Source organism: Gymnogyps californianus, chromosome 2, assembly GCF_018139145.2.
Source record: "Gymnogyps californianus isolate 813 chromosome 2, ASM1813914v2, whole genome shotgun sequence".
Taxonomy (NCBI): Eukaryota; Metazoa; Chordata; class Aves; order Accipitriformes; family Cathartidae; genus Gymnogyps; species Gymnogyps californianus.
The window spans coordinates 128410900-128436678 of record NC_059472.1 but is presented as its reverse complement, the minus strand read 5'-3'; the positions used below and the strand labels follow the sequence as shown (position 1 = coordinate 128436678).

Here is a 25779-nt window from a genome sequence, read left to right as displayed (position 1 = left end):
GCAGGGGGGCTCCCCTTGCCACCTTGCCGCCGAGGTGGGTAGCGGGGGCGCAGCGTGCGGGAGGGGGCTGGCGACGGGCTGGAGGCACCGCGGGTAGCGGCTCGGGAGGGTGGGAGGGCTGGGGCTGCTGCTGCCCGGGCCGCGGCTGTAGCCGCTGTGAGGCGGCTGGATGTCGGCAGGCAGCGGGGAGAGGAGAAAAGTTGCCGATGGCGCCTGGGAGGGTGCCCCGCGGGGCGGCGGCGGCGTTGCTCGTGTTCCGCCGCTCCCCGCCGTCGCGCGTGGCCGGAGAGGGGCTGCGGCGGGTCGTCCCCGCTGTGCGTGGGACGGGCTTTCCCCCGGGCGGGGGCCGGAGGGTTTGGGGTGTGTTCTTCAAGTTCTCTTTTCGCTCCCGCTTCGTTGCTCTGCGATTGTGCGTTTCACTGTAAGGGTGAAAATACCGCCATCAACGTCTCTCTTGTTTTCCTGGTTGAGCAGCCCGAAGAGCGCAGTTCCTCCGGTCCCCCTCAAACCTTCCCTCCCCCCCCCCCCCCCCCCGGTAGCGGGCAGCGGTCGGGGCGGGCCGGCCCCTCTCCCCCGCGGCGGGGCTGCGCTCCGTGAGCGCTCGGTTCCCGCGCGGCGCTGCCGGCGTGCTGCGCGGCCCCCCCGCGGCGCTGTGCTGCACCGGACCCGCCGGGTCCCGCGTGTGCCTTCCGTGGCGCCTCGCGGAGACCTCGCGCAGTCCCTCCCTTCCCACGCGTGTGTGTGTGTGTGTGTAGGGGAGCGCGCTGTGGTGTAACGCTCCCCCGCCCGCCGCCGCCTCGTGTGAGGGCAGGCTGTCACGTTTCGTTTCTTTTCCTTCCCCAGGTGCTGAAGGACTGGTGCTCGCCGAGACGCAACTGAGGCGTTTGTCCCCCCTTCCTGGAGCTACGCGGCCTCAGCTGCCAAATGCGCGGAGGGGAGAGACTTTTGCTCAAAATCCCCCGGTCGTAAATATACAGAAAGCGGAAGAAGAGCCGCCGCCGAGCAGCTGCAGGAGGAGGGGAGGGGGTCAGCAATATTGTTTCTGCTGTAGTCGGGGAGGCTGATGGCGGAGTTTGGCAGCGGTGGCGGCACCGGCGGCGGGGGGCTCCCTTCGTCCCCGGGGCCGGTCCAAGGGAAGGTGGCCTTCAAGGCAGGAGATGGGGAAGGAGGAGGAGGAGGCGGAGGCGGCGGCGGCGGCGGCGGGAGATCCCGCTTTGACAGTGCAGGCAGCCGGGTCTCCAACGGGGACTGTGCCCTAGTGGGAGCCGGCGAGGAGCTGGGATCAGCTCCTCCTGCAAGCCCGGAGAGCAGCAGCAAAGAAAAAGGATTTTCCACCAGTCAACAACGAGAAGGCAAACCCGGCATCCCCCGGAGGAGCAGCATAATTAAGGTAAGAGCACTTGCTCCTCCCCATCGGGGTCTTGGCTCTTTCTGTGTGACAGAGGCAGGGAGATGTGGTCGATAGATTTGGCTCACAGAGCCTTGGCTCTAGATGAAAGGATAGGTGGCTTTTTTCTTCTTCTTTTTTTTTTTTTTTTTTCCCCCTGTGGTGAGGGGACTTGATTTTTCCTTTGTCAGCAGTGGACAACAGTGAGAGGATGGCTTTATACATATCCGTGCTTGGGGGCTGGGGGGGTGGTGTGTGTGTCGTGTTCTGAGGTTTATTAAAACAGAAGGCTCTAACTACTGTTGCAGAAGGCGAGAGAAACTAGCTGGCTTGTAAAAAGACAACATGGGCACCAGCCTGGCAAGGAAAGACAGGGATTACACAGTAGTATTGTTATTTGGGATGCACCTGTGCAGAGCAATTTGGTGGCTCCATTGGCTTGTGTGTGTGACAGGCACACAGCAGGTGATGAGAGATTCGGGATCTCATTGGGCTGGGGGTGGGAGAAGGTAGAATAGGGAGCATTCTTCTTGTTAAAAGTGACAGCTCGTTTAACAGTAGGCTGTGTTGTACTTCACCTATAGGAACATCTTTATTTATACTTAGCTCTGCATATTCTGAATGTTTCGGCTTGAAAAGTAGGGGGAGCATCAATGGTAGAATGTAGATTGGGGAAAAAGGAATGGGAGTGTTTTTTTAATACAATTATTTATACCAATAGGGTTGTTCTCTTTTCTTAAATCCACGGTTCCTGAGAGATGACACTTTGTCTTGGGTTAGCTTTCCCAACTCCAGTGAAAACGTTGAGAGAACATGGAGAAATTACTCCATTGGTGTAATGGCTGTACTAGCCGTAAAATGAGGCCCAACTTCAAGTACTTAAGAACTGAGTTTAATCAAGATCAGCTAGATCAAAATCAAGCTAGATTTGTTGTCTTCTTAGATATTTATATGCCTCCAAAATCAGCTGCGGTGGGTTGACCTTGGCTGGACGCTAGGTGCCCACCAAAGCCGCTCTATCACTTCCCCTTCTCAGCTGGACAGAAAGGCTCATGGGTCGAGATAAGGACAGGGAGATCATTCAGCAATTACCGTCATGGGCAAAACAGACTCTACTTGGGAAAATTAGTTTAATTTATTACCAATCAAATCAGAGTAGGATAATGAGAAATAAAACCAAATCTTAAAAACATCTTCCCCCGACCCCACCCTTCTTCCCAGGCTTAACTTTCCTCCTGATTTTCTCTACCTCCTCCCCTGACAGCGGCACAGGGAGACAGGGAATGGGGGTTGTGGTCAGTTCATCACATGTTGTCTCTGCAGCTCCTTCCTCCTCAGGGGGAGGACTGCTCACACTTTTCCCCTGCTCCAGCATGGGGTCCCTCCCACAGGAGACAGTCTTCCACGAACTTCTCCAACGTGAGTCCTTCCCACAGGCTGCACTTCTTCATGAACTGCTCCAGCGTGGGTCCCTTCCATGGGGTGCAGTCCTTCAGGAGCAGACTGCTCCAGTGTGGGTCCCCCACGGGATCACAAGTCCTGCCAGCAAACCTGCTCCAGCGTGGGCTCCGCTCTCTCCACGGGTCCACAGGTCCACAGCTCCACGGTGGAGCAGATATCCACCTGCAGCCCGTGGAGGACCCCATGCCAGAGCAGGTGGATACCCGCTCCAGCGTGGGCTTCCCATGGGGTCACAGCCTCCTTCGGGTATCCACCTGCTCCAGCGTGGGGTCCTCCACGGGCTGCAGGTGGATATCTGCTCCACCGTGGACCTCCATGGGCTGCAGGGCGACAGCCTTCCTCACCATGGTCTTCAGCACGGGCTGCAGGGGAATCTCCGCTCTGGTGCCTGGAGCACCTCCTCCCCCTCCTTCTTCACTGACCTTGGTGTCTGCAGGGTTGTTTCTCTCACATATTCTCCCTCCTCTCTCTCTGGCTGCTGTTTTTGCAGCAGTTTTTTCCCCCTTCTTAAATATGTTGTCCCAGAGGTGCTACTGTCATCGCTGATGGGCTCAGCCTAGGCCAGCAGCGGGTCCATCTTGGAGCCGGCTGGCATTGGCTCTATCGGACATAGGGGAAGCTTCTAGCAGCTTTTCACAGAAGCCACCCCTGTAGCCCCCCCACACTCCAAAACCTTGCCACACAAACCCGATACATTCTACCCCTTGCCTCTGTGAATCACATATTTAAGAATTATCATTAAAATCCACGTTCATCACACAGTCTTCACAGACTTCAGTCACATCAACAAAAAAAGAATTCCCCACACCAAAATCAAAATAACATCATCACAACACCGAACGAAAGTGGACGGTTTACACACAGAATCTACCCCTTGTCCGTTCACCACAATTAGAACAACAGAAATTCCCCACAATCATTCTGCTCTCTAACATTGTTCAGTCCATGTTTTGCCCGTTACCTCTCTTCTGTTGGCTGGATGATAGAAAGACACGTGTGGAAATTCAAGACTAGTAGTGTATCTCAAGTTGTGTTAGTGTCTCCTGGACCTTGCTATAAAAACCAAGGGGAGAGCAAGGGCAGTCAGCAGTGGAACACATTTGACAGCCTGCATCCACCCTTCCTGTTCGAGCAGCGATGCTGGGCGTGTACGGTTTTTTTGTGTGTGTGTGTGCATGTTAAAGAAATTATAACAATAGACAAGAGGCAACTGAGCTTGGTGTTGGAATAACTTAATATTTACTGGATTTGCTAGTGATTTTTTTACAGGTCTGATATTTCCTAACTGTTTTGTTTCTTCTGTGGTAGCCCAAGAAAGATACTAGCATTCTTTGCAGTGTGTGTCATGCCATCATACTACTTTGTAGTGTATGATTTGATTATACAGCAACCTTCTGCCTCTCTGGGGACCAAATAAGAATACAATACCTAGGGACTTGTGATATATTAAGATCAGAAGCATGCGATAAGGAAATAAGTTTTGGATTACATTTCATGAATATCTGAGTCAGGGTTCTTAGTTTCTACAGAAATGACGGCACTTTGGAATATAAAATTATTCAGCTTTCTGGTATCATTACTGATGAATACTATTTTGCAAATGTGAACAGTAATCTGTATAGCTGCCAAGAACTGATTACTACAACTTTGTGTTATCGTTTGAATAATTATGACGAGTGGAAAAATCTGACAACACTACTTTTAAAGTTATGTGGTCCATATTTATTTTAGATATGACTGTTTTAATACTTCTGGGAAAAATCACTTGTCTTCATATATACTGAATATTCTTCTGCCTGCTTAGTTCAGCAATTCACAGGTAGTTTGAATCCAGTTGACCAGGTGCCTAGTTTTCAATATGAAACCTTTTGGAAAATCTGGTGTGAGTAGTAAACCTTAAGATGCTTCTTGGTGTCTGCTCTTGCAGAGCAAAAGTCTGCAAAACAGAGTGGAAAAAGTAAAATGTAATCTATTTTTGGAAAACGTTCCTGGAGTTTTAGTAACGTATGTCAATGATGTAAAACTGCTGTTAAAGAATATATGGAGTAACCTCAGGAAACAGGTCTGTCCCATGCAGATGCAGATTTCATACCTTTATGCAAAATATAACATTGTTAGTTGATCTGTAAAATGCACGTTTATGGAATATCTAATACTTTAAACGTTTTGCCTGCCGATTACTGTGTAGGCTTTTGAGTCACAAACAGAAAATTGACGTTTGAATAATGGTTCCAGTTGAGATTAAATTCTTTAGAACCGCATGTTTGTGCATGAAAATCAGGAGCACAGAAACGTATTTTATTTTGGTTTTAGTCTGTGCTTCCATCGGTTGTCTATTTTCGTAACTCAGAGCAGTAGCTGCCTTTTTTTCCTTTCCTTTCTTACTTGCAGTCTCTGTTCTTTCTCTTTTTTCACTGGTTCCATATTTTTTTCTTTCTATTTTTATTTATTTTATGCACCTGCATAATTTTGACTTTTTCTGTCTTGTTTGGTACAAGAGGATATACTCTTTGAGGCTGAAGTGTCATCTAGGATGATGACAGGTGGTATGGCCACTATTACTGGAAAAACTAATATGATCTTCATACCATGGTAGTTTACTTCACCTTTCACTCTCGTATATAAGCTGCATTTAGGCTGAAAGTGTTAAAGATTGTACCCTTCATTTGTAGCAGTTCTTATGGAATGGCCTATTTCATTGCTTACCTTTGCTGAACCAAATTTGAGGGCTAGGAACTGTGTATCTGTGTTTATAGACACTTTTTCACTTTCTATTTCTTACTCTCCGTATTTAGCAGATTCTGACTTTTCAGAGGTGATAGTGATGACACATTGTGCATTCATGGTATTTAGGCTCTTCAGATACCTGGTTTGTGAACTAATTTATGTACCACTTATTTGTACGTAGTGTTTTTTTTGGTCACTATTTATTATTGTGGTTTTATTATTATGGTTTTTCCATAATATTTTCCGTGGTGCAACTAGCTATGGTTTCCTATAATGTAGTTTCCTACAACAGTTCCTATAATATTCTGTAAAATGAATTTACAGTGGGTCAAGCTTGCAGTTCAAAGTGGATTTAAGCATCCTGTGAACTTTTCTTAGCTGCTCTGACAGTTGGCAGTGAGCTTCCTTTATTTTTGTGTGAGGTTCCTCTGCATCTTTCGTGAAGAGACTTTGAGGTGGTAGGAGTTGGAGAATCTTTAAGGCAGCAAATGACTTGTGGTGTATACGTTTCCTCAGAGCTGCTTGCTTCCAGGGGTCTCCAGTAAACACTTACGGAACCTCACAGTTTGTCAAAACTATAGACCTAGACAGAAAGAGATCCAGTGGGATAAATATGTCTTTATTAGGAGAGGTGTTACAGTAATAAAATGAGAAGAGATACACTTAGGAGAGACTGCAGTTATTTAGGAAGACAAAGAGAAATAAATGGAGAAAGGTAGCTTGGCATTCTGTGAGCAGGAGTGTTCTTATCAACATGTGTCTGGAAGCAAAGTCCAGGTTTTTTTTTGCATATAGTAATACTGATCTCAGTGTCAATAAATTTCTTGGCTGATAACTTAAACAAATTTGTGTCTCCCTTTTTTATTCTGGGTGTAAACTCAAGCTTTCATTTTGTGAAGTCATGCACTTGCTGAGCATTGGCAAGTCCTAAGTTTGAAGGTGTGTGAGAAGAGAGGAACCACATTTTAGCAGGTAGATATTCTAGGGTATAATTTTCAGCAGAGCTTTGCTTTTGAAACTAAACATTCTTACATCTGTGTATTTCTGTGACTGGGGAGTTCTACAGCATATGCATCAAGAACATCTTTTTTCTTATTAAAATGCCAGCCTACATTATCTTGTTGAATCTTCTATGATCTCTAGTTCATACTGTGTACATGTCTGTATCAGGTGTACAAAATATGAGATATGGAGAATGTTATGCAGTATTTTCTACCACTGTGATTGTTTTAAAGGCTTTAATAAAGCCTTTTGCTTTCATGGTAAAGTCTGAAGTAGTATTTTCAGTAGATCTAGGTTCTCTGCAGTCCTAAATTACCATAGCCGCAATGGCATGATAGCAAGTCTTCGTGGAGACCCACAAATAGATCATACACATTCAGCTTCCATCAAAAAGGATATAAAGGAGTTAGGCTGCTGGAATCAGTTTTAAATATATGAAGTTACCTGATTCTCAGTCATCTTTCATATTGGGAAAGAAACGTGTGTAATGATGCTGTTGAGATAGTTTTTATATATATATTTTTTATATATATATATATATATATGCACATTTATGCCCAAGTAACTTTTCAATGTGCTAGACATTTTCAGGTAAACTTGATTGAGCAGTCACAGGTTCAAAGGTGCTAAGGCTCCTTAAGTTCAAAGAAAACAGCCGTATAGAGGAAAGGAGAAAACTAGCATGTACTTTCTTTTTCCGTGCCCATTCTCCTTGGAAACAAAACACTACAGTATGAGCTGAATTCTTCCTAGTTACAGAAGATCTGTGTGGAAGACAGACATGAATGTCCCAACAATAGAAGATATTTTGCTCAGAGCACACGTGCTAATTGACACCAAAATTGAAACCACAAAAAAAGCATATATTTAGGAAACAAGGCTGTGACAGTTGAGCTACTCTTGGGCAGGCTTTCAACTAGACAACCAAAGCATAGATTTTTCTGAGGAGCTGTTTCTGGATTTTTTTTGTTTGTTTGTTTCTTAGTTTGTTCTTGTTGATTTATTGTAGATCCACCTCATTGCTTTGGTTTGTCAGATAGTATGAGAGATCTGAACGGCTAACTGCAGCTCCATAAATCCTGAAGCTTTCTTTTAGAGGATACTTTCTATTTGATTTGTTGGACTCTCAGCTAGACTATAGAAGGTTACCAGCACCTGTCAGTATTTGTATTCCTCCTTCTTCATCCTCTACTATGGATTATATACTGGCTTCCTAATTTTTTAAAATGTAATCTATATTTTAAAACAATACTTAACACCATATAGTAGCTTGCATGTATGCGTACATACATGCTATGTTGTGCATTGCATTTGGTATATATTTTTATTTGCATTAGTACTTTCTGTAGACCGCAGTAATCAAAATTTTATTTGGGTATATGTAGCACAATTTAAAAAAAATAGTGTAGAAATGTATATACGAGGATACTCACTTTACCCAAGTGCAGCATGTAATTTAGTTAGCTTGTGTACTATAGCTCATGAAGAGAAAGTATTTTTTCCAAAAGATGACTGGAGCGGGAGCTTAATTCAGATGAATTTAGCTTCCCTGACTTCTCTTCTGGAAGAGCTTATCTGTCTAGTACTCTGGTGACTGAGTAAAGAGCTTGGCTAGTGTGAATAATGGCAACTCCTTCACCCCCTCCACCCCCAAATCCTTAGAATATCCACAAAACATATACAGTCTGTTCAGTGGTGAAAAATCAATTAATGGAATTTAAAAATCATGAATATCTGATGAGATTTTTTTATGCCTATTATCAGGTTTGATCAAAGATACGACTATTAGTTTAGACTTTTTTTAAACTAGGAATTAGAGCAGTGGTCTCCTACCCATGGCTCGCAGATAATACATTGCTCCCATGATTTGACTGCATTCATGGAAGATTAAAAAATTTAAACTGAGACTGACAGGACAAGTTAATTGCGTAGTTTCCCAGCCTTTGCTGGTCCGTGGGTGATATTTGACGTCGATCTTTGTATTACTCCCACTGACTCTATTAAAAAAAACCACTTAAATAAAATGTGCCGATTGTCTACCTTTCAGGGCCAAATTAAGTTAAAACGTGTATTACAATACTAGTACATTGATTCTAAAATACTTATCTTTGCACACAAATGTGGGATTGTGTTGAAAATTCAGAAATCTAAATATAAATAGACTAGCAGGTTGATTTGGGTGGAAGAAAGGTGTATAATAATTTATGTTTAACATATGTGGAGAAGAGGAAAATATGATAAAAAGCAGCAGCATATGTGTATTGAAGAATGTTTAAAAATAGGGCTGGAAGAGACCTCAAGAGGTCAGTCTACTCTGCTCCACTGCTCTGCTACAGGATCAACTGTTAATAAATTTCAGTGTGATGCTCTTTGTGTTTTAATCACCTTTTGTTTGTGATCCTTCTATGCAGAACTGCTGGCTGATTATTCCTCTTTGTATATGGGCAAAAGTAATCATCTGCACAGAGTTTAAAAGCTTGTACTTGTCCTACTGACTGCATTCTAATTATTTCAGATCATATCTTCAATTTGTCAGGTTCTTTCTGATTTTAACCTACCTTCTAACATGCATGCAGCTCTTCCATCTTCAGGTGAACAGGCAGTTTTAACTATGCTCTCATTTCCATCATAAAATGATGCATGATTTTTTTTGTTAAATGATTGTAGTTTATGGGTTTTAAATATAAATTATAATTCTGTACTCCATGGTTAAAATAAAAATCAGTTATTTTTACTCTTTATGGCCTGTAAACTGGGCAATATGATGTTGCAGAATCTAGTTCAGAAATACAATTTATGAGAAAGTGTCTTTCCTTCTAAATATATTAAAATAATAGCAAGTACATATTTATAATATACTTACTAGATTGCAGTGTTGGCATAAAAAAGGGTGCTTTGAAAGGGGCTGGTTTGTTTGTCTTTAAGGAGAGTAAGTAGCAAGTGTGATCTTTCCCTGTTTCGCAGTTGTGTTTATAAAGACTACCATTACTGTTCTAGTTGATTTTCACATCTGGCATGCCTTTTAAACATGAGGTGGTGCCATCACTGTACTTACTTCTCCCTGTTGTAGGAGATTATGTATGGAGCGATTCTTTGGAAGGATATGTTGCCCATCCTCTTGACTGCAGTATATCTCTTAATTTCTACTTAACTAGTTTCTTTTCAAGAACTGTCAGTAGAGACTCATCTATCCCTTGCTTCTGAAGAGGGGCATGCCTGAGTTCACCTACCTCTTCCCTCCTAGACCTTGACCTCGCAAAACGTCAATGTTCAAGACAGTGAGGAGTGCAATATAGCATGTGACTGGAAATCAGCGGTAGTGAGGCTCACTGTTAACTGGTGGAGCCTTGGGAAGGTTAAGTAGATGTGACTCATTTCTGCCTCTCCTGGGATTCCTTTTAATGTCATTTGACCGTTTGGAGTAAGTAATAAAATATCCCTGAGTACTTCAGATTGTATACTGTGTTCAGGGATCTTTTCAGATACCAAACATTCATGTTCTGGAAATTGTAGTACATAGTTCATAAGCACAGGCAGACAGGAAATGCCTTTAAACAAACAAACAAACAAACAAACAAAACCCTTTTCAGAATAGTGGCTGAGAGTTCTATAAATGAAAAATATAAAATAACAAGATATTAAGCCGGATTCCAAATTTACTGTAAAAATATTTACTTTAATAAAAGAAGCTTATTTGTGGGGTTTATTTTGGTATAAGAAATAGGTACCTTACAAATATATAGCGGGTAATTGCTATTATGCGTATTAGTGCCATGACTGTCCTAATACCTTTGCTAAAATTGCTGAAAATGGTTTGATATTTCCTCTAAATTATGAGATAATCAGTATTGCAGAAGAAAAAGAACTGCTGCTCTTTTGTTAGAAAGCACTTCCACAGAATTTTCAAGTTCTTTTTATGGTTGAGCTTCTGTGATTATAACTTCTTTTTTCTTTCCCTATTTGCTTTTCTTTTTTTTTGTCCTTTCTTCTTACCAGCATTATTATTTTACCTTCACTAAAAAAGGCAGAGCATTATAAGGTTCTTTGCGTGCTTTGATGTGTTAGCATCCATGTATGTGAACATATCCCCATCCTTTACTGCCCTTTTTAGTGTAGGATGGGAGAGGAAGAATGATTGTGAAATTCTGCAGCAGCAGAATGGTCTGCGTAGTTTTTGTTTCATGAAGCACCTCTTATGATGGAAAATCCCGGATGCTTTATATATTTCATTACCTAGTTCCCAATGACAAGTGTTTGACATTGTCTATCAACTGTTTACTCTAACTGCACTCCTTAAAATAAGTGTAAATGACTGTTCATTTAAATTAAAAAAAAAAGATTTTATTGCTTAATTCTTTGTATAATTTGGGCTAAAAGGACAGGAATTCAGCTTGCTGTCAAAGCTTTTGTTTAGATTGTTTTCTTCCTACAAGTTATTGTTGGTGTTTTTAGGATAGGCAGTTGTTTATGGAGTTTAGGTAACTCCTGTAAACGGCACAGGAACAATTGTTTAAAAAAAAAAAAGCAAGACAGCAACTTTATATACTCTACCATGCTTTTTCCTTTAGTAAATTAGAAGCAGAATGAATATCTTTCATGTACATATTGTAGAAAAAGTTAGTTTCTGAGTTGCTGAAATAATACTTACATTGATTGCAATATTTATGTGTTTACAAACACATACATTTTTGCTACGTAAGGCAGGAAAAACTCAGTAATAGTTGGAAATAAATCACTTCAGGAAATAGCTTGATTCAACTGAAGTGTATTTTGCCATTTACAGAGAATGGTCACTAAATCAGTTTTTTTTAGATATGCTGATAGTAGATTGCTGCAAAAAGCATTTCTAGTCTGAATCCTAGAGTTAAAGACTAATATTTATGTGAAATGAGAATGTATTTAGTCATGGCACGTTACTACCACATAGTGGAGAAAGCTAGAGCAGACGTAAGTGGTTTGAGTTCGGATAGTATTATGTTTTTCTTGCTTTTGAAGAACCCCCAAGAGCATTTTATGGCTTATTGGATGTACTTCATTTATTAAACTTCAACTCTCCTTTATTTTCTCTTTGTTCTCCCCAATTGTAGTAGTTGCAGTGAAGCATCTCACAAGCATTGTTTGAGGTTGACACTTTTCAGCTTTATTTGTTTTTCATCTTAAATAACGCATACCATGTGCCTCACACTTGGTCCTTCAGTGAATGGCCAGTCTGATTTGGAATCTGCTCTGAGAGTGGTGGTATAGTGTGAAGGCACTGAGTGCTTTTAGTTGCAAGTGTTATCTTTTGGTATTTTGTAGATTTAGAAGTAAGGCTGTGGAAGAATTCATAACATTAGTCTTTTACTCTCCTGCTTGGCCTGGTTCCAGTTTGTGTCACCTTGTCTGTTGTGTCACCCTGTCTGTTTGTCCCTCCCCTTCTTTGGTCTCTCCCCATCCCTCATACAGCTTGGCTTCTCTGCTTCAGCAGCAGAGAGACCACAAACTGGTCATACTCTGCTTTTCTTCTTTAGCAGCTAGCGGAGATCCTTCTATTCCCAGCAAAGTGCTAGAACAGAGCAGAGCTCTCTGCAGTGTGTACAGCACTGCAATAGTTCGTGTCTGCTTGTGAATCCTCAAAAGGGAGTGACAAAAAGGGAGTACAGATTCCAGTGCAAGGCTGTCAACCTTCACAGTGGGTTTAAGTCCCACAGGGTTTGAGTCCTGAACCTATGATGAAGGCTGACTGCGCAGGTTAGAGTAGATGCATCTGTTTCCCCCAGTCTTCAAAAGTTGCCAGCCCTTGTGAATTTAAGAAGGGCTGCCAGGGTCAGACCAGCAGTCCATTTGGCTCATTAGCTTGCCTCCAACAGCAGCCGCTATGAGACGGAATAGAAAAAGCCTCCTTTCCTGACATCTGCTCCCAGCCAGAAGTGATTTGGAGCTAAGACATCTTTGTGTTTAATAATCCTTATGGGGCTTTTTTCCCATTAATTGTCAAAGGCCAGTTTGACTTTTGTAAGCTTTTCACCACAGTAATGTGCTGTGGCAGTTTCTTAACTATGTGTTGTGTGAAGAAGTCCTTTTCTCCCTGATTTTACCTGGCAGCTACTGACTTGTTTACCTGCTATCCCCTGGTTCTTGTGTTAGAAGAACACTTTCTCTATTCCACAGATGAGCTGAAAGGTGTTAATCACATTTGCTTTATGTCGTCTTTTTTTCCAGGCTAAAGAATCTTAATGTATTTAATTGTTCCACCTATTCAAGCTTTTCTGTGCTTTTTTCATTCTGGTGCCCTTTTATGTATTTTTTTTCCTTCCATTTTATTAATTTTTTGCAGTGCAGGACTAAAATGGTATTCTAAATGTGTGCCAGTCAAATCTGTAAATCCACTGTGGCATAATGAAGATTTAGCAATATTGTGATACTAAGTTGGACTGTAATTTATTTATTTTTAGTGTTGTCATCATCAAAGATTTAAGTGGTATCACTGACACTAATTGGCAATGGGAGAGCTCTGTTAAAACCTTTTACTAAATATTTAAAACCTTCTCTTTGAAGAACTGTGTAAGAATGTCTGTGCTGGTGATGATGCTTGTGTTGGAAGTGGCTGGCATTAAGATCTTTGCGGGAGGCTGAAGTTCCGTTAGAAATCTTTTAACATGTTATAAAGTCTTTTTATGGTGCTGGTGACACAAAACATTGCTGATTAGCAGATCTAGCTTCTAGCTATGGTGGACTACATTTGTTTGCCCAGTGACAGAATAAAATGGCATGAACCTTGCATAAAGCTGAAAAATATAGTACTAATAAAAGTGCTTTCATTTTATAATAAGCTGTTAAATATGAAAGAAAGAGGAAGGACCTTGTTTTTGTAAATGCAATCTGATAGTATTTTGGAAGTCCTAGATTTTTGAGGTTTAAGGTTCTTGCCCAACACTCATGTTAATGGATTATTTTATTCAATCTTTTATTTCTTTTGCTTTTATAATGTGTGAGGCTCTTCAGGATGCCTGTGTCAGAGTCCAGAAGAGCTAAGAAGTCATTTCTAGTCTTTAGGAAACTCACACAAAGTATGACAGTGAGATCAGATAGCTTCCTGAAAATGGAAGAGCATCTAATGTTTCACCTCAGAGAAGAATTCGTCTGAGGATTAAAAAGGTTATTAAATGGTTACAGTAAGCAATGAAGGATAAAAATAACTAGGAGTCCCTTGTGGGACTAGGAGGTCCTACAAGATTGATACAACAGCATTATCTTGGAAGGAAATCCCAACGCTTTGTCACTTGAGCTGATGAAAGTAGAAATGGTGTGAGGTGTCTGTTAGGATGCTGTCCTGAGTTTTTCTTCGGATTATCTCCTTTCCGCCCCCCTCTTTTTTTTTTTTTTCTTTCTTTCTCCTTTGAGGAGGGAAATTGCTTTGTTTTCTTATTCCCTTCTTCAGAAATTTGTGGCTACTGAGAAGGGGAGTAATCCCTATTAGCCTATTCCTTCTCAGTTGGGCTGCTGTGTTGAGATGGGAGAAGACACCTTTGTTATTCCTGAATTCCTGAGGATTCCTGAATCCTCATGCTTTTGTGTGTCCACTTCTTGACAAAGTCCAGTGCCTGGCTCATAATTTCTGAGCATCACTGTCAGCCATGTTATCTTTATGTAGTTCTTAAGTTTCAGAGCTTCAGATCATTCTACTGCTTGTTTTAAAATGTCTGATTATGTGTTATTTTTCTTCTGTTTGAAAGTGACACACACTCAGTTGGAGTAACAGGAATAGAACAGGACATGGATTTACATTGTTTTACATGTGGAAATTAATATTTCTGTCCATAATTAATGAACTTAACCTCCCAAAATGGTAGTTTAGGAGTTCCTGCCTTGCCAGGAGAAAATTTACTTTTTTTGTCCTGGTAATTGCTGATGGCTTTTTATATTAACGAGAAATCATAGCTCAAATATGTACTTTCAGTGTGGTCAGCTGCAGCAAATATATATTTTTTTTCTTCCACATTTAATCCCAAATTCAACTCTGTCCTTAGTGGATATATAGAATTTACTATAATCATGGAGGGGGGGAGGTAAGGGGGATAAAAAAGAGCCTTGTGATTAAAGCTTTGGCCTCTAAAAAATGATTTGCAAGATTAACCACGTGCCACAGACCTAAGAATCTTGAATTAATTTTATTTAAAAAAAAAATAATTAGATTCTAATGTTTAGATTTATAGTACAGCCTGCAAACAATCCCTGCATGTATTGGAAATATTCTGAAGTCAATAATTAATTATTGAATTTATTTCAGGTCTTTCTCACTTTTTCTAGTGAATTAGTAAAATTACATTATGAAATACCATCAACTAAATGCATCTTTTGCCGAGAAAATATACCACCTTGTGATTTAACATGATGCTTAATTGTCCACCATGAAATAGGTTTTATATTAATTCAGTACATGCTCAGAGTACTTTATCAAATGGTACTTGTGGCTGAGGTAATGGAGAAAAAAGAATTTTTCTGATGCGTTCTGTTAAAATACAGCATAGCTGTTAAATGTTTAAAAAGTTTTTGTGTAAAACAAATACAAGTGAAATTATTTAGTATATAAAACAGAAGTGCAGAGCAACATTATGTTTTTTTCTGTTTGGTTCAGACCCTTACCCCTGTCTGCCATGTCACTAAATTTTGCAAGAGTCAAAATTAGTCATAGTGAAAGCTAATCCTTTTTTTTTTTTTTTTGCTTACTACTTAAAATATTTACAATACAGTTCTGTATTCTAGAAATGCACACCTCATAACTCTTCCTTATTTTAAATGTCTGATCTGCACCACTTACGATGGTTGATGGGAGTAAGTCATGGGCTTCTTCTGCAAACTTCTGTTTGCTGCTTTGATCATAAGCCAGGTGGGCTCGTGTTTGTTTACTTCTTTATTCCAGGATTTTTCAAAAATATAATACAGAGTGAACTCTTGGTCCATTGATTTAAAAATCTTATATGGTTGTTAACAATGCAGTTGTATGAACCTTCCTCTTTTTACTTGCCTAGAAGACATCGCTAACAAACTTCTGGAGGTCCTTGCAGGACAATGTAAACAGTATTGGTCTTGCACTGATCAGCTGATTATGCCGTTTAAAGCCCTTCGTAATCTTCCCTAACCTTGAATTCTGATTGTATTCAGGATAAAACCAATATTATTGAATATTACTGTCCATGAAGTTGACTTGCAGTAAGTCCTTACGAAAAGCAAGCTCATAAACATAGCAGTAACTTCTTCAGCCTTATCCTTGAACTTTTTGGGACTCCCCAGCTGAATTTTCTTCCTTTGTTGATCCCCCGGTTGCTTTAGACAATGTATACTCTCTTGCTTACTTCGATTGTCCTTTTCTTTGGTTTAACTGTAATGAAACCCTTTGAGATAAAGTGTATGAAGTACACGTTCTGCATGCCTTTTATGTTTACCTACAGCGCTGTCTAACCTTAACGTTAAAAAATCACTTGTCAAGTCCTCAAACTGATTTTATTTAAAAATCTTAAGACATGAACATTTCCTTTCAGTCGTCCTTTAACTTAAGCCTTTCTGCATGTGCACCGTATTTTCCAAGTCTTGGCATAGGAATGTATGAATACATATAAAATTTAAGTTAATTTGGAGATTCCGAGATCCAAGGATCCATAAGGACTTTAAGAAAACACCAAGTATCATGAGATTGCCGTAACATTTGGAAGACCATTTGATTATTATACAGACAGCTATTATGTTGGGCAGATAGCATTAGATAACAGAGCATAATACTGATAAACCATTTTACTTTTTATCAATTTACATACTTGGTCTTATTCTTTTTTTGTTTAATTTTTATTTTATTAGCAAGACTAGGAAGGTGCTAATGTATATTTTAAGTAGTTTCAAACTCCTCTTAGCAAAGATTTCATCAGTTCTGTAGTTAGTTCTCTAATGTTTAGTTATGTTTAGGAAGAATGTTAACTGTTCTTTAAATTGATCCTATATTTAAACTACTTGTTTCACCAATTTGAGAGCAATTACCATATATTTCTGAATTGTGTTAGAATAGAGGCCCTGCAAGCTTTATCCATATACTGTGGTGATAACAGGAATCAGATACTCACAAACTTCTGTTTAGCTGACTATTTATGAAAACATCTCTAGAGGAAAAGAAATTAGGATAAACAGTTCTACAGAATTCTCAAAACTTACAACCAGTTACAGAAATCTGAGGACCTAAAGTATACCGGTTCAAAAAAAAAAGTTCTGATAGTGAAAAATTCTTAAAATGCTGTTCTTGATAGGCAGAACTTCAGAAAAAAAGAGTGAGGCCTCAATTCAAAGCTCTTAATTTGTTATACTAGAAAGGAAGAAAAATAGTTCTGTATTATTTCAGGCCAACAACTTGGCAGGAATTTAAATCTGAGTCCAAGGTTTCTGAAACCAGAAGCTTGAGAATGTTAGCAGGTTTCAAGGCTGGTAATGAAGGGGAAATACAATGATTTCACAGATAGCTGAGATATAAATCATAGTCACAATGTTTAAAGGAGTTACTTGGAAAATGTAGAATTACATGTGATAACAAACAGAAAGAGGTGTGTTAAGTGTTGGTGTTGCCTATGTTCCTTGTTGCTAAGTAGTAGGGCAGTTTTTGAGAGCTGGTGAAAAAAAGAATGGATTTCTGGTCGTGGGTCAGGATGAGTTTTATGCCGAGAATAATGTGACTGAATGAGGCAAAATATTTTTGAGTCCTTTACCTACAATGTTGGTAGCTCGTAAATGATTTCAGCATGGTATAGCATTGTGGAAAGCTACACTTACTAGTATTTTATGGTGGTGGGTTTTTTTTTCTTTCTGTGATGCCAGTTAATTTCTTGCTGGAAAGTGTCTTGGAGATCTTACTGTGAGAGGCAGTTGTTGAGCAGCAGCGAAATCCCTCTGTGACTTGTCAAATAATCTTCTCTCAGCATTACAGTGTATGAAATTAGTGTGACATTTCTTAACCTTCTTTCTGGAAATACGGTTCTTTTTATGATGATTCTTCATTTATAAGATTTCTTTCTTAATATAGACGGAATAAAATTTTGAGTCTAATATATTTTTCTTTTGTTTCTACCCTGCTTTTAATGAAAGTCATGGTCATCCCAGGGAGGAAGCTGCTTTTTCTCTCCAGTGTTCCAGTGGGAAAACAAACAGGACTGCCATTCTTGCACCTGCTACATTGCGGAAAGGGAGAGAGGCAACACTTTAGAGGAAATAAAACATTTGGCCTTCTGTCTTACATTGCACTGCTGCTCAGGAGTAAGAAATGTTCTCATCCAACTATGTTTATGTAGATTATACAGGAGAATTCTCTTCACTATGTCTGTGGTCATTCTGTGCATTACACTAGCTGCAGTTCTGTGAGGCAGAAATTAAGCTGCTTGAAACTTCCTCATTTCCATCCCTGTTGTTTTTGTAGCTTGCCAAACTTGTTATTTGTTTTAAATCAGCAATGAAAAGCCGTTTCTCCTTGCCTCCAGGAAATCTTTGTTTTAATGTAATTTGTTACTGTAAAACATGATAAGAAATGTACTAAAACTGTAGGAGACTTTGAACCACGGGGTTACTGAAAAATGTACTTATCTCACGTTTTACATTTTCTTTCAGTGTTCACAATAACTGATTGGGAGAAGGTGACACCTGCTAGAATTTTGTAACTGTTTTGTTTACATGTAAGAATTAAAAAAAAAAAAGTCTGGCTTTAAGGTGTAACTTCAACCATGAATACTAGAAAAGTTTCAAAGTTTATGGGCATCTTTTCTCCAGTTCCTTGACCAAATTATTTTGAGATTCCTTACGAAAGATATTTGTTAGGCTCAAGTTTTCACAATCTATTTTCCTTCAGTTATTGCAAAGCTTATTAGGGCTGAGGCACTTGTTTGCACTTGTATATCATAGAGAAACAAGGTCTCAGAAATCAATGTAAGGGACAGAACCATGATCAAGAAAATGTTTCTTAACAAATACTTTGGAAAGAAATCTGGCAGTTTTTCAAATAGAAGGAGATCAGTACTTGATGCAAAAAGCTCTCTCTTAAGGTGGCATCATGTAACTCCTTCACTTTTAATTCCATCCACACATTACTTTTTTTTTCCCTTTTGTGTGTGTGTGTGTGTGGTGAGAAGAAGGACGCGAGACTGTGGGGAGTCTCTTCTCTGGCCTGCCTGTTACTTGAGTTCTAGTAGTTGACCTGTGTTAGTAGCTAAGAACAATAAAAAGAATAGTGTCATTTTATTTTTCTCTACTGTATGCATAAAATTATTTTATTACATGTGTTTCTTCTTCTCGTAGCATGCATGTCCATTGTATATCACTTCATATTTTTGGAGCCTTTTCTTTTACGAGGTAGTAGCATAAAGTTATTGCCATTTTCTTGGGCCAAACTTTTAAGCTTGTTCTATTTAGTTCAATGCGCAGGATTAATTGAATAGACTACTCTTATTTTGGTGGATACATGTATTTTAAGGGAAGACCAGTTTACCAGGAAGACAAAATATCCTATTTAATCTGAGTATCGTTGAATCAAAGTTGTGGTTTTCATGATATTTGTTCCTGATTCATAGGAACGTTCTTGATTCATAGGATTCATTGGAAGAGCCAGATGTGTGAATAAAACAGAATTCTACTTGCATTTAAAATTGTCAGTATAAACTTAAAAGCAGAGATATTTAAAATAGTCCTTACGTAATTTGAGACTAATTAAAAATACTGGTAACCCTTCAGGTTTGTTTTGTGGCTTGGAGGTGATTAACTACACGGGAAGAGAATGTTGTGTTGCTGTGGTGTTCCAAATGGGCCAGCTGCCTTCTGGTCCATAGTGATAGCAGTTTGCTGTTCCAACAAGTTTGTGTTGTTAAAAAACCACACTACAAAGCAGGTCAGAGCATTAAGGGAGAGTGTTTATATAGAGGGAAAAGGGAAGGGTACAGAGTACTGGAGTTGCACATCTCTTGTGCTCTGGTTATTGTACGTCTCATTTTCCTTCATACTTTGATACAGCCAAGGAGAAAGGAAATGGAAAGTAGCTCAAAGTTACCTTATATATTCCTCTTCTCTTGGGGCCAGCCACAGATGTGGTAGTAGGATCCTTGCCATGAATGAAGGTAGCTTCATGAGTGGTGGCAAAGGCTCTGTGTGCAAGTTCCTCAGTAAAACTCGCTTCCATCTAGCTGACGTTCCTGTTTGAAAAGAAAAGGTGGGGTTTGGAAGCTGTTAAACTGGTAGTTAGCAGCTTCTCTGTTCCAGTGGTGTGCTGTAAAGCAAGCATGGTGGTGCAACAATCTCCATCATTTTAAGTCGATCAGAGAATTAAAAACTGGAATATAAATTAAAGTCTTTTATTCTCAAACACACATCTCTTTCTTAAGCTTTCTTAAGTCTTCTGTTAAGAATGGCCTTTCTGCATCTAGCCCATCATCCTATCTCCAGTGAGAGCGGGCATGCAGAAGAGTGCTTGAATGCATGCTCTGAGAAGCATGCAAGGAAGGCAGAGCTGAAGGTCATCTAGGCAAAGGATGAGCAACAGGACAAAATAAACTGATGGGTGAGTGCCCACTGAATAGGTACTACATGGGGACAATCTGCTCAGAAAAGTACAGGGAGTGGAGTTGCGTGACTTGGCAAAGGCTGAACTCTTAATAACTGAAAAAGACAACTCAGTACTGAATGTCCAGGCTGCCCTGTCCCTCATCCCCAAGCACTGGCTGGATTCTAGCACAGGGAAGGGCAAGGTACCAAAGTACCACACTGGAGCCCCTCCAGCATGGCAGGTGCTTCACAACGAGGTCACCTGGAGGATATGGTCACACTAGGGCCAGTGCAGCCATCACTGCTGCCTTTGCCTCCGGGGCTGCTTTACCCTTGAGCTATTGACTGCAGTGAAGGCTGCCAGCCTAGGGAAGCTGGGTGAGAGCTGCAGCAAAGTAGCTTTGTGAAGCCAAGCATCCAGCTGTGCAGCCTCCTCACCTCTGCGGAGTGTGAGAGGCCTCAGGGAGGTGCCCAGGTGCTGTAACAGCCTCTCAAGCTCCGCAGCGCTTGGGAGCAAGGACAGCATCCCCCATTGTCTCAAAAACCTCAGTGTGGAGGAAGGAGGAGGCAGGCAGTGAAGCCTTGGTCTGTGCTTTGACTTCAATAATAAAAAAGTTCACTGCTCCCCAGCCCCTCCCCCACCCCCCACCCCCGCTTTTTGCAGAGAGAAGTGCGAGGATGAAGTAAATATGTATCATTATCCCTCAATATTGACCTAGTATTTTTCAGTGACCTATTGCTCAAGGGTTTTCTGAGTCACAGGTAGCATACTCATATTGAGTATCTACATTTAAAGGACAGGTTTTACTCCCATTATTTTTCCAAGTTTCTTTTTGAACCCTGTACACGTTGGCATCTGTAGCACCTCCTGTGGCTCAGAGTTCCATATTTTGAATGTGTTTGTAAGGAAAAGATACCTTCTCTTCTTTATTTTGAATCTGCTACCTGCTAGTTTAATTTGATGTCTCCTTAATTCTTTTTATAGGGTGAGATGGTGAGCAATCATTCCTTATTCATGGTCTTTATTTCACTTTTTAATTAATATTCTGATGTAACATTTGCTCTCCTATAAAGTACTCATGTATGATGTATAACTTAAAAGATTTTTTGAGATCTTGGAATCATATTTTTAACATAATAGCTGTCCAGTCTACTTGGAAAGAATTGAAGTCTTTTATGTGCTGTGTCCCTCAGCCTCTTTTTCCTCAGTACGTGAAAGTATCTTGGCCACACCAGGAATCTCAGTGCATAGGGATCTTGTGATATGTGTTGACAGAGTTAGTTTATCTTATTTAACTGTAAGCCACCTTTCACTTATAGCGGAACTATTCCACACTAACAGCTTATTTTGACTTCATGAACTTGTGTGCTGGCAGTAATTTCCCACTGATAGTCTTCATTACACTGAGTTTCTGAAACATCTGTCACATCAACGTCCTCATTTAAAGGTCGGCATTCCTGTTTCTCCATTTTGTTTGTCTGCATTGTTTAAATGTCTCTGTTCTGTTTTATCCTCATTCACTATTGAATTGTAGTCACTTTCTACCCTCTCTTATTTGAGTATACAGTGTTACTGTGATTCTTCCACAAAGGATTCATCGTCTTAAACTGTGTGCTATTCAATCCTTAATGGCTTTTCTCAGCTATTAAAATTTAAAAGGTCACAGAAAAGTATTGAATTAAATTGCTTACACTGTTCCTTTTTGGTTTAGATGAAGCCTTCTTCCAGTATGTGCTCACTCTGTTTCTTCTAGTTTTGGCAAATCTGCTTGGAATTATTCTTCCCAGAATTAGCCTCTCTAGGGAGATACGAGCTTTATATTCTTCTATTTATTCTCCTTCCCTTCCATTCACCTCTTTTACCCATTAGTTCTGAAACCCTTCTTAGTTCTGAAAATCATTGGAATGATTTGATGACTTCTGCGTGTGGGAGAGAAGAAGGTTATTTTCTTCATTCTTGATGCCTTTTTCTCTTTTCAAGGAGTTCAAGCTGGCCTTTTGTTAAGAGAAATTGCTTGCTGGTTGAATCCATTAACAAAGTTCTTACATTGAACTTAAGATACCTGTGGCTATCTCATGGTGGGTACTGGAATGATTTCTTCATGCTCAGTGGTTGGCGGGGGGGGGGGGGGGGGGGGGGGGAAGGATGTGGTGTGTATGAGAGATGAAAATGAACAGAAAACTGTTCAGTGATTGTCCATAGCGTTTAGTAATATCCTGATGGGAATTGATAAAATCCAGTTGATCTGGAGGGTCCTTAGCAGGTGAGTCTGAATCATTTGGAACTGCAGAATATTCTGCAGATGTGAAAATGACAGTTCTCAGTGTTCATCCCTAAAAGCTGAGGCTACAAGAGAGGATTTCTTCCACAGCTCCTGATTAGGATTCAAGCTTTATTGCTGCCATGTTTTTACTACTGATTGAAAGAAAGTAAGATAAAAACTATTTGTATTATTTCCATGCTTTTTAAAAAATTATTATTATTTTTTTTTATTGTAGATCCAAGTTAGAACATAGAATTAAATACAAACCCCAAAAACTTAAGGAAGATGACCTTGTAAATCTGGTTGCTTAGAATGGCAGAATCTCTGCCTGGAGGATTCACAGGAATTGTAGTTTTGTTTTCAAGTGAGAATTCTTTTGTTACTTTTGATACTAGTTGGAGGCTTTGAACTCCGGTCTCTGTCAAGACCTTTGGGAGAAATCTCCTTTTCTCCCAAGGGAAATAATGGAGAATGGTTAGTTCCTCAGAAGATTGTTGGACACATTTTCTGTCTAGAGTACTGGAAGCCACAGATAATTTGGAAGCAGAATCTAGAAAAAACAATCTGGACTGTGACTGGTTAGACTAAACAAATGGCAGTTTCTGAGGTACTGATAAAAAATTTGGAAACACTTCGGCAACACAGCCGTTGAACAACGTGGTAAAATGACTCTTTCTAACTTAAGAATCTAATTATTTCTGTGACTTACAGAAGTGTGTACAGGTTTAGTATCAAAGTAATGAGAATACAACCCCAGAAGAAATTGAATTGGTAAGTTTTCTTAGTCAGAAATTTGCCCATTTTATTGCTTGCTCTGCAGCATTTTTCTTGGCTATTTTTTCTCCATATTTTTGGGGTTTTTTTCTCCATATATTGGTCTTTTAAATACAACAAGGACAGTGTTATTAATCCCAAGAAGATGCTAGTGATGATCCTTTTAGCAGAAAGCAGGGCTGGAAAGGATCTTGAAGTTACCATATGTAGTGGGTTGACCTTGGCCAGCAGCCAAACACCCACACAGCTGCTCACTCGCCCTCCCCTCCCATGGCCAGAGGAGAGAATAGGAACAGCAAAAGCAAGAAAACTCATGCTTCAAGATAAAGACAGTTTAATAAGTGAAGGAAAGAGGAAAGAAAAACAAATGATGCAAAGGAAATCACTCACTACCTCCCACAAGCAAACCGATGACTAGCAAGTCTCTGAGCAACAGCCACCTTGGAAGACAAACCCTCCCCTTCTGCTACCTGAGTTTTATTGCTGAGCATGATGTTATACAGTATGGAATATCCCTTTGACCAGTTCAGGTCATTTGTCCTGGCTGTATCCCCTCCCAGCTTCTTGTCCACCCCTAGCCTGTTTGCTGGAGTGGGGCCAGAGTGAGGGAAAAAAGAGCCTTAATACTGTGCAAGCACTATCCAGCAGCAGCCAAAACATTGGTGTGTTATCCACACTGTTTTAGTCACAAATCCAAAACACGGCTCCATACAGGCTGCTGTGAAGAAAGTTAACTCCGTCCCAGCCAGACCATGGTTTTCCCATGTCCCAGAGTGGAATCATCAGAGTAATACACTTCTCCCAAAGAAATACGTGTATGTATGGTTTGGAGTTTCTCTGTGTGTATATTTCAGTTTGGTATGTTGATGTCTTTTAAATAAACCACTTCTTGTGGTTGAGTGTTGATGAATGTAGGGAATATGATAACTTGCAAGAATCAAGAAAACTTGCATACAGCTTTGAAAATTATTGCCTTTAAATGCTTAACAGCTCTTTAGAGTACTTAATTTTTTAAGTATTACATAAATTAATTAAAAATTTTGGCTCAATCTGTGATAGAGATTGAATCACTGCAAAGCTGGTGCAGCATGCAGGCCATCAAGGCTGGCTTTACAACTGCTCTGTCTTCAAATTTCCCTGGCTGCCACTAATACCAGTTTCTCTCTCTTTTGCAATCGTACATGCCTCTTCCCGCCAGTTGAGAATAGAGTGGTGTTAATAAAAAGTCTTAAGGCTATCATGTATTTTCAGTCTTAACAAGAAAAAAAGACAGACCCTGGTCATTTGGAAAAGGGTGACAATTCACTCCTCTCAGTGCCAGAGAGCGAAATCTTAATGAGTTTTTCAAAGTACAAAGTTTAATTTTAGTAACAAGGAGAGACTTTGATCAGTTCTAATTTTCATCTCACAATCTACCCCAGTGCATCAAACTTCCTTATAATTTCCATAATTGTATGTCAGTTTTTAGGAATGATCTAGTACATGTAGGTCAAAAAGTCTGATACGATAATAATATTTTAATAACATTTTAAAACAATTAATTGCTCCTGAACTGTCAAGAACTTGTCTTGAATTCAAACAAAGTGCTGTGGCTTGCGATCTACAGTACTCATATTTGGGAAAGGAATTTTGTCTTTCACATAAAAACTGTTACACAGAAACCGTAGAGAAATGACCATAGTTATTGTTCCATTGTTCAGACAGCTTTATTTCCTCTGTCATACAGGTGAGTAGCTTAGCAGGAGTTAGTTTGAGAAATAGGTCCTACATTTTGAATCACCTATTCTTCTTCTTTTTCCATGTGTAGGTACTTAGAACAGGGCCTTAAATTAACTGCTCTTGAAAGCCCTTCTGTATTTTTGTTTGTATAAAATTTTGGTTTAGATGGTTGACTTAATATAACTTACAGGTAAAAGTTAAAGTTATTATCTTTGTATAAACTAAATCAAAGATTTTTTTTTCTCCTAGTTGTTCCTCAGTGTGTGTGTGGGTCTTAAAAAGTAAAGTATTAAATACTTACAGAAAATGCAAAGCTTGACTTGGAAGTGTTTTCCTGTAACTAACTACATTGGCACAAATAGGTGCAATTTTATACATGGGCGGTTTTGAATTAAATGAGAGATACACCGAGTGCTAAATTAGCATTAATGAAATTGGCATACATCTATTACTACTTTCTGTAGCCATCAGAATATTGCCAGCTAAAGTGCTCTTTCGTTGACACGTGAACATATATTGTACATTCTCTGACTAATGTTTCTTGGAATATTTTACAAAACAAGGCAGTGTTAATTTTATTTCTGTATAGTTACAGATCTCAGTGTGTGAGTGCCCTTAGTATCTCAGGCTCTTCTTGTGGTTTTATGCAACACAAACGGAGGAACTGGAAAGAAAGCCCTTTTGCTGTAGAAGAACTTGCACATTGGTTTACCGTGGAGTGTACTAGGCTTGCATGCAGCAGCTGAACAGGGTAGCAAACAGGTCATCAGACGGCTTGAGAAACAGACAGCCGGGGAGGCAGCCATAGACTGAACTGTTACTGATGGAAAAATACATTCCCGAGTTTGGCACCTGAGTCTGCCACTGCCAAAAATATCTGTGATGGTCTGTTCTGAAACACATTAG

The 25779-nt window shown here is 40.0% G+C and overlaps 1 protein-coding gene across 1 annotated transcript in view; it reads left to right on the top strand.

The window, feature by feature from the left end:
* The first annotated feature begins 1289 nt into the window (after positions 1 to 1289).
* PLCL2 (phospholipase C like 2) overlaps positions 1290 to 25779 on the top strand; it is a 111933-nt gene continuing 87443 nt past the window's right edge. Inside the window, exon 1 of the mRNA XM_050891155.1 lies at positions 1290 to 1390. The gene's annotated coding sequence lies outside the window, so the exon portion shown is untranslated. The remainder of the gene's footprint in view (positions 1391 to 25779) is intronic.